This window comes from Choloepus didactylus, chromosome 2, assembly GCF_015220235.1.
Source record: "Choloepus didactylus isolate mChoDid1 chromosome 2, mChoDid1.pri, whole genome shotgun sequence".
Lineage (NCBI taxonomy): Eukaryota > Metazoa > Chordata > Mammalia > Pilosa > Megalonychidae > Choloepus > Choloepus didactylus.
Genome location: NC_051308.1, coordinates 62,276,325 through 62,284,876, shown reverse-complemented (window position 1 = coordinate 62,284,876; position 8,552 = coordinate 62,276,325). Strand labels below are relative to the sequence as shown.

Sequence of the window (8,552 nt, the reverse complement as noted above, 5' to 3'; positions counted from 1 at the left end):
TCAAACTCGCAGAACTCTGACCCAGACAAGGGTGGAGATAGCAGAATCAGAGAAACAAAGAATCTATTTATGTGCAAATGACATCTCTCTAGAAGGCATAGCTTCCCAAGAGAAAAGATCTGGGGCTCAGCTCTACTACCTGCCTTCCATTCAGAACAAGACCCCAGAGCCTGGGGGAAAACAGCCACAGGCCACACCTCCTTACACCAGTCTGGAGTGACAGGCTGACATGTGCCACCTGCTGGGCAGAAAAGCACAGGGTGTGTCAATCCTGTAAGACACACCATCAGGGAAGCCGGATACTGAATATTTCCTCCTTTTGGGACCTGAGCCTGCTCTCATCTGGGAAAACCTGATTGGGGTGGCCAAGGAGGTCAGATGCCTAGACAACAGAAAACTACAACCCACACTAAGAAAAACAAAGTTATGGCCCAGTCAAAGGAACAAACTTACACTTCAACTGAGATACAGGAATTTAAACAACTAATGCTAAATCAATTCAAAAAGTTTAGAGAAGATATGGCAAAAAAGATAAAGGCTATAAAGAAAACACTGGGCATACATAAGGCAGAAATTGAAAGTTCAAAAAAACAACTGGCAGAATCTATGGAAATGAAGGCACAACACAAGAGATGAAAGACACAATAGAAACATACAACAGCAGATCTCAAGAGGCAGAAGAAAACACTCAGGAACTGGAGAACAAGGCACCTGAAAGCCTACACACAAAAGAACAGACAGGAAAAGAATGGAAAAATATGAGCAACATCTCCAGGAACTTAAGGACAAAACTAAATACAAGAATGTACATATCATTGGTGTCCCAGAAGGAGAATAGAAGGGAAAAGAGGCAGAAGCAATAGTAGAGGAAATAATCAATGAAAATTTCCCATCTCTTAGGAAAGACATAAAATTACAGATTCAAGAAGCACAGTGTACTCCAAACAGAACAAATCTGAATAGGCCTACGCCAAGACACTTAACAATCAGATTATTAAACATCAAAGACAAAGAGAGAACCCTGAAAACAGCAAGAGAAAAGTGATCTGTCACATTCAGTAAGACTCTGTGCAGATTTCTAGCAGAAACCATGGAGCCAAGAAAGAAGCGGCATGATATATTAAGATACTGAAAGAGAAAAACTGCCAACCAAGAATCCTATATCCAGAAAAACTGTCCTTCAAATGTGAGGGAGAGTTCAAAATATTCTCTGACAAACAGACAATCAGAGCGTTTGCGAACAAGATACCTCCCCTACAGGAAATACTAAAAGGAGCACTACAAACTGATAGGAGAAGACAGGAGTGCATGGTTTGGAACACAATTTTGGGTGATGGTAGCATAGCAGTGTAAGTACTCTGAACAAAGATAACTATGAATATGGTTGAAAGAGGAAGGTTAGGAACATGTGGGATGCCAGAAGAAAAGAGGAAAGATAAAGACTGGGACTGTGTAACTCAGTGAAAACTAGAGTATTCAACAGTTGTGATAAAATGTACAAATGCGTTTTTTCATGAGGGAGAACAAATGAATGTCAACCTTGCAAGGTATTAAAAATAGGGAGGTATTGGGGGAAAAATACAATCAACATAAACTAGAGACTATAATTAACAATCATTGTATTATGCTTCCTTTAATGTAACAAAGGCAATACACCAAGGTAAATGCAGATAAGAGGGGGGCATAGGGGAGGGGCATGGGACACTGGGCATTGGTGGTGTTGTCTAACTCTTTATCCTACTTTGATCTAAGGTTGTCCTTTCTTTTGCTGCTTCCTAGCTGTTTTTTTTTTTTTTTTTTCTTTTTCTTTTACCTCTCTGCCTTCTTTGACTCTCCTCCTGCTTTGTGGGAGAGGTGTAGATGTCCTTATATAGATACTGGTGAGCGTAGTGAACACATAAATATGTGACTATACGGGGAACCATCGATTGTTTACTTAGGATGGAATGTATGGTGTGTGAACAAAACCATCTTAAAAAAAAATGGGTTGATGATGAAACCTTGAGGACAATATACTGAGTGAAATAAGCCAGACACATAAAGACGAATATTGCAGAGCCTCACTGATAGGAACTAATTATAATATGTAAACTCATAGACATGAGATATAAGTTACCAAGATATAGAATGAGGCTAAAGAATAGGGAGTGGTATCTTAGTATGAGCAGAATGTTCAATTAGGATGAACTTAAATGTTTGGAAATGAACAGAAGTGATGGTAGCATGTTGTGAGAATAACTAACAGTGGTGAATGGTGTGTGAGTGTGGTAGAAAGGGGAAGCTCAGAGTCATGTATGTCACCAGAAGGGAAAGTTGGAGGCTAAAGATGGGAATGTATAAAACAGTAAACCTTGTGGTGGGCAATGTCTGAGATTAAGTGTACAAATATTAGAAATCTTTTTCATGAACCAGAACAAATGTATGATACTACAACTAGAAATTAATAATAGAGGGGCATATAGGGAAAAAATATATACCTATTGCAAACTATATGCTACAGTTAGTAGTATTTCAACGTTCTTTCATAAACAGTAACAAATGTACTACACTAATACTACAAGTTAACAATGGGGGGGAGTTGGTTAGGGATACGGGAGGATTTGAGTTTCCTTTTCTTTTCTTTCTTTTTTTCTTCTTTTGTCTTTATTTCTTTTCTGGAGTAATGAAAATGTTCTAAAAATTGAAAAAAAATTAATTATGTTGATGGATGCACAGCTGTTTGATGGTACCGGGGGCAACTGATTGCACACTTTGGATCTTTGGATAATTGTATGGTATGTGAGCAGTCACAATTAAAAAAAAATCAGTAGGGTTCCAATACACTAGTAATGAACAATCTAAAGAGGAAATCAAGAAAAACAACTCATTTACAACAGCAATTAAAATGATCAAATATCTAGGAATTAATTATAACCAAGGATGTAAAGGTCTTATATAAAGGAAACTACAAAACACTAATGAAAGACTTCAAAGAAGGCATAAATAAATGGTAGGACACCCCATGTTCATGTTTTGGAAGAGTAAATATTGTTAAGATGTCAGTTCTACCCAAAGATATTTAAAGATTCAAGGAAATTCTAATCAAAATTCCAGAAGCCTTCTTTGTAGAAATGGAAAAGCTAGTCATCATATGGAAGATAAAGAGCTCCAAATAGCCAAAACCACCTTGAAAAAGAACACAGTCAAAGGACTCACACTTCCTGTTCTAGCTTGCTAGTGCCGCTGGAGTGCAAAACACCGAGATGGATTGGCTGTTATAAAAGGGGTTTTATCTGGTTACGCAGGTACAGTCTTAAGGCCATAAAGTGTCCAAGGTAACACATCAGCCATCAGGTACCTTCACTGGAGGATGGCCAACAGTGTCCGGAAAACCTCTGTTAGCTGGGAAGGCACGTGACTGGCGTCTGCTCCAAAATTCTGGTTTCAAAATGGCTTTCTCCCAGGACGTTCCTCTCTAGGCTGCAGTTCCTCAAAAATGTCACTCTTAGTTGCACTTGGGGCATTTGTCCTCTCTTAGCTTCTCCAGAGCAAGAGTCTGCTTTCAATGGCCATCTTCAAAATGTCTCTCATCTGCAGCTCCTGTGCTTTCTTCAAAGTGTCCCTCTTGGCTGTAGCTCCTCTTCAAAATGTCACTCTCAGCTGCATTCTGTCCTTCTGTTTGTCAGCTTATTGATATGCCTCCACTGATCAAGGCCCACCCTGAATAGGTGTGGCTACGCCTCCATGGAAATGTCTCATCAGAGTTATCACCTACAGTTGGGTGGGGCACATTTCCATGCAAACAACCTAATCCAAACATTCCAACTTAATCCCCACTAATATGTCTGCCCCACAAGATTGCATCAAAGAATATGGCTTTTTCTGGGGGACATAATACATTCAGATCAGCACATGTCCCAATTTTAAAACTTATTACAAAACTATGGTGGTCAAAACAACTTGGTACTTGTACAGCGACAGACATAGACTAACAGAATTGAAACTGAAATTTCAGAAGTAAACCCATGTATGCCCAATTGCTTTTGACAATCATGTCAAATCCACTCATTGGGAAAAGAATAATGTCTTCAACAAATGTTGCTGGGAAAACTGAATACTCATATGCAAAAGAATGAAGGTGTATCCCTACCTCACATTATATACAAAAATTAACTTAAAATATATCAAAGACCTAAATGTGAGAACCAAATATACAAAATTTCTAGAATAAAACATAGGGAAGCATCTTCAGGGTCTTGTGTCAGGCAATAGTTTTTTAGACTTTACACAAAAGCCCAAACAACAAAGGAAAAAATAGATGATAGAGACTTCATTAAAATTGAAAACTTCTGCACATTGATGGACTTCATCATGAAAGTAAAAAAACAACCTGGAGAATAGGAGAAAATATTTGGAAACCATATGTCTGATTTGGGTTTAGTATCCAGAATATATAAAGAAATCTTACAACTCAACACAAAAAGATATTCAACCCAATTTAAAAAATGGGCAAAAACTTGAATAGACATTTCTTCAAAGAAGACATACAAATGGCCAATACACACACATAATATACTCCACATCATTACAGTTAGAGAAATATAAATCAAAACTGCAATGAAATACTATTTCACATCCACTAGAATGGCCATTATTAAAAAAAAAAAGAAACAGAAAATAACAAATGTTGGAAAGGATGTGGAAAATGGGAACACTCATTCTTTGTTGGTGGGAATGTAAAATGGTGCAGCTGTTGTGGAAGTCAGTTCGGTGGTTCCTCAGAAAATTAAGTATAGAATTACCATATGCCCACTTCTAGGTGTATATCCCAAAGAATTGAAAGCAGGGACTCAAACAGATATTTGCACACTGATGTTCATAGAAGCATTATTCACAATAGCCAAAAGATGGAAATGACCCAAATGTACATCAACAGGTTAGTGAATATTAATGAATATAATAATATATACTTACAATGGAATGTTATTCAGCTGTAAGAAGGAATGAAATTCTGATACCTGTGACAACATGGATTTACCTTGAAGACACCATGTTGAGTGAAATAAGCCAGACACAAAGGGACAAATATTATATAATCTTCTTGATGAAATAATTAGAATATGTAAATTCATAGAGTCAGAAACTAGAATACAGTTTACCAGTGACAGGGATTAATGCTTAATTGGTGCAAAGTTTCTATTTAGGTTGATGAAAACTTTGGTAATGGATGATTGTGATGGTAGCACAAAATTGTGAATATATTAACACCACTGAATTATATATTTGAATGTGATTAAAAAGGGAAATTTTAGGTTTGTATATGTTACCAGAACAAAAATATTTAAAAAAAACCGATAGAAATGTGCAACACAATGAAGCCTAATGTAAACTATGGATTATAAATAGTAGTAAAGGCATAATTTTGTTTCATCAATTTTAAGAAAGATATCATACTAATGCAAAGTGTTAACAACAGGGAAATCTGTGAGGAAGAGTATATGGGAATTCTGTACTTTCTGCATGATTTTTCTGTAGATATGCAACTTCCCTTATTAAAAAAATAATTAAAACAATAAAAAAATAATTTGATGTTATAATTTTTACAAATTACTTAACCTATTCCACATTTGTGCCTATTAAAACAAGCCAAAAATGTGAAATTGTCCAAAAATGTGAGATGTCCTCCATATGTTGGGGAGGAGAGATAGGCAAAATGCATAATTGTTACAAATAGGCAATACAATTCTGCTCAAATTGTCAAAATTTTAAGAACAATGAAATAGAAGACTGAACAATTATAATTTGAAATATGAGCAATTATTACATGGTATATGTAGATTTTCAACTTCTAAATGCCTCCATTTATGAGAACATTAACAATGCCCATTTCATTTTAGCCCTTGGAGCACTTGGAATTGTCATTATTTTTTTGAGTTCTCTTGACTTATATTTTCACAAATTTCACATTTTCCAGATGTGCTTTTTAATCCCCAATCCAACCATTCCTCACTCACCATTTTGTTATGTCTGTATTAAGGAATATAAATGATAGGATAACTGTTGACATCCATGGTATCTCAGAACACTTAAAGCGAAACTTGAGGTTCATTGGATGTGCACAGTGCCAAGTTACTAGATTCATTGCAATTTACTGTAAATGTTTAGATTGGCATATTGCACAACAAAACTCAGTATTTTAGACCATTCTGATTAAAACACTGCATTTTAAATGAAAATGTACCGAGCAAAGGTAAACGTGTTATGACATGGGTCCTGAAAAATGCTAATAATGAGTTTTACAATGAAATTTAAGACCTACTCTTCTTTTGTTTTCCCAAACAAAAAGTCTCACATATTTATTACTGAACCAACTTATTTATGCAGAAGCATAAAACAAAGAAAACAACAACAACAAAAAAAACAGGTTTTTCCCTGATAAAATAAGTACAATTGTTCAGAAAGGGTGACTTTTTCAACTTGTAGGTGCTAGTGAACTTGGTACAGAATCAACATGAGCCATCACATGCGATTCCTTACAGACCCAGCTTGGCTCTTCTCCAATATCTCCTCTTGGAGTTGTACCTGATTTAATGGCCAATTTTCATTTGAATCCATTGAGGAATGGGATGATTCTGTTTTTGTTTCTTAGCCAGGAATTTCTCGATTCTAAAAGTCTTATGAGAACAGATGGTGAAGCTGGCAGTCAAACACACACACACAATGGTGGATGAAGAGAAAGAAAAGCACCTGTTCTTCTTAACAAAGGTGAAGGAGGGCTTATTTAATTGTTAGGAGGGAGATGGTAAAAATACCAGAAGATTATTCCTTCCTTAAAATTAATGTTCCCAAAATTTGGAAACTTGACATAAGTCTATGAAAGATGAGCAAATTTCTGTTAAAAGGGGAATTAATTAAAAATAAACAATAATCCAGAGATCATAAACCTTGCATGTTTTCTCAAGACACCAGAGAGCAGTGGCACAGGATGCTCTGCTCTGAGATATGAAGCTTCATAGAGAGGAGGAAAGTTAATAATTTTAAAGAACAAAATCAACATGATGGTTGCTGAAGTGATTAATGGAAAGCACTGGTTAAAAAACTCAGTGCATAAATTGTATGAGAAATAGCAAAATGAGATAAACACTTGACAGGCAAGATAAAGTGACATGGAGATAAAAGGGGTTTAAGCAAGGCTAAAGTCACAGGCTTCTTGGAATGTTCAGGATGGTGGGTTTATGGGATCAAAACCAACAGTTTAAGAAAGAGAAATTGTGTGTACTAGAGTTTTTAGAGTTTTCTTTGAAAGCAAGTTAAAAATTGCTCAGAGAGAAAAGAATGGTGGTTAATGTCATATCAAAGTGTGGAGAAATAATGCATTAACAAACGATGTGTCAATAGCAGACATTGGTCAGGAAGTGAAGACCATGTGGGACTGATGGAAAAGTCCCGAGTCCTTACCTTCAATACGCTGTACTTTCCAGCATCAAAGAGGAACACTTTCAATTGCATTTTTTCAGTAGCCGATAAATGGGCAAGATGAAATGATTGGCACAAATGAAAATGGAATGGTACTTCTAAAAGGAAATATAGAGAATATAAAAACTGATGGCAATGACATGATAAAATATTTCCAGCTTTCTGTTGGATCTTAGGTAGACACTTTCTACAAAGCAGAGCTAACATGATGAGAAAGCCGATCACAACCTGGTCCCTATCTTTTTCTTCCCCTTATCTCATCAATTTCTCCTGTTAAACATTCTCTGATAACCCAAAGCCCTTTCTTTCTTGAACCCTCTGTTTGACATACCTTCCCTACATTATAGTAGCAAATTCATACTTAATCTTTGAGGCCTTCTCAATAACTTCCTTTCCTAAGAAGCCTTTTCTCCCTTCCTGGGGCACCTCCATCTCTGCACTGCTGTAGCACCACACACACAGCTCTCCCAAATCCCATCAAATTGTGTGTCGTTTTCCTTTTCCCATGCTGGTTTCACATTTGATGAAGAACTTCTCCAGACAGGGTTTTTGTTTTTGTTTTGTTTCATCTTGTTTATGTTTTTATCCCTGCCCCTAGACTGAGATCTAACTATAGTTGATGCTGAATGATTGTGATTGTTAATTGAATGAATGATCTTAAGAAATTACAAGCTTTCCAAAGAAGGAAGTTTAGAAGGTTGTTTATTTCTCTTTGAGATTAGACAGCCAACAGCATGTCATACCAAGTAGGCTTTGACCCTCAAGCTGCTGAAATAGGTGCAGATGTTTTACATGATTCAGAACAGAGATGGAATCTGAAATTTTTGTTAACCAAGGCATCTTAATATCTGGGTAAAAAGTGTGTCCTGGGGCAACTATATACCCCTGAGTATGGCCTTCCCTTAACTCTTAAAATATAGTGACAGTTCAACTCTTAGATTTTTTTTTTTCCTGGTTCCTGGTTTAAGTTTAGGTGTTTGTGCCAACAATGCTCCCTGATCTCTGGACCACTTGTCTTGCCCTTGCCAGTGACCTTGCTTCACTGTGTCCACATACTCTGAAGTCCTTCTTTATTCATTCCTGGTAGGATGAGCGCC

General features: G+C 36.6%; 1 pseudogene; it reads right to left on the bottom strand.

Moving 5' to 3' along the window:
* Nucleotides 1-6,512: 6,512 nt before the first annotated feature.
* On the bottom strand, nucleotides 6,513-6,767 carry LOC119511738 (annotated as a pseudogene).
* Nucleotides 6,768-8,552: the final 1,785 nt, after the last annotated feature.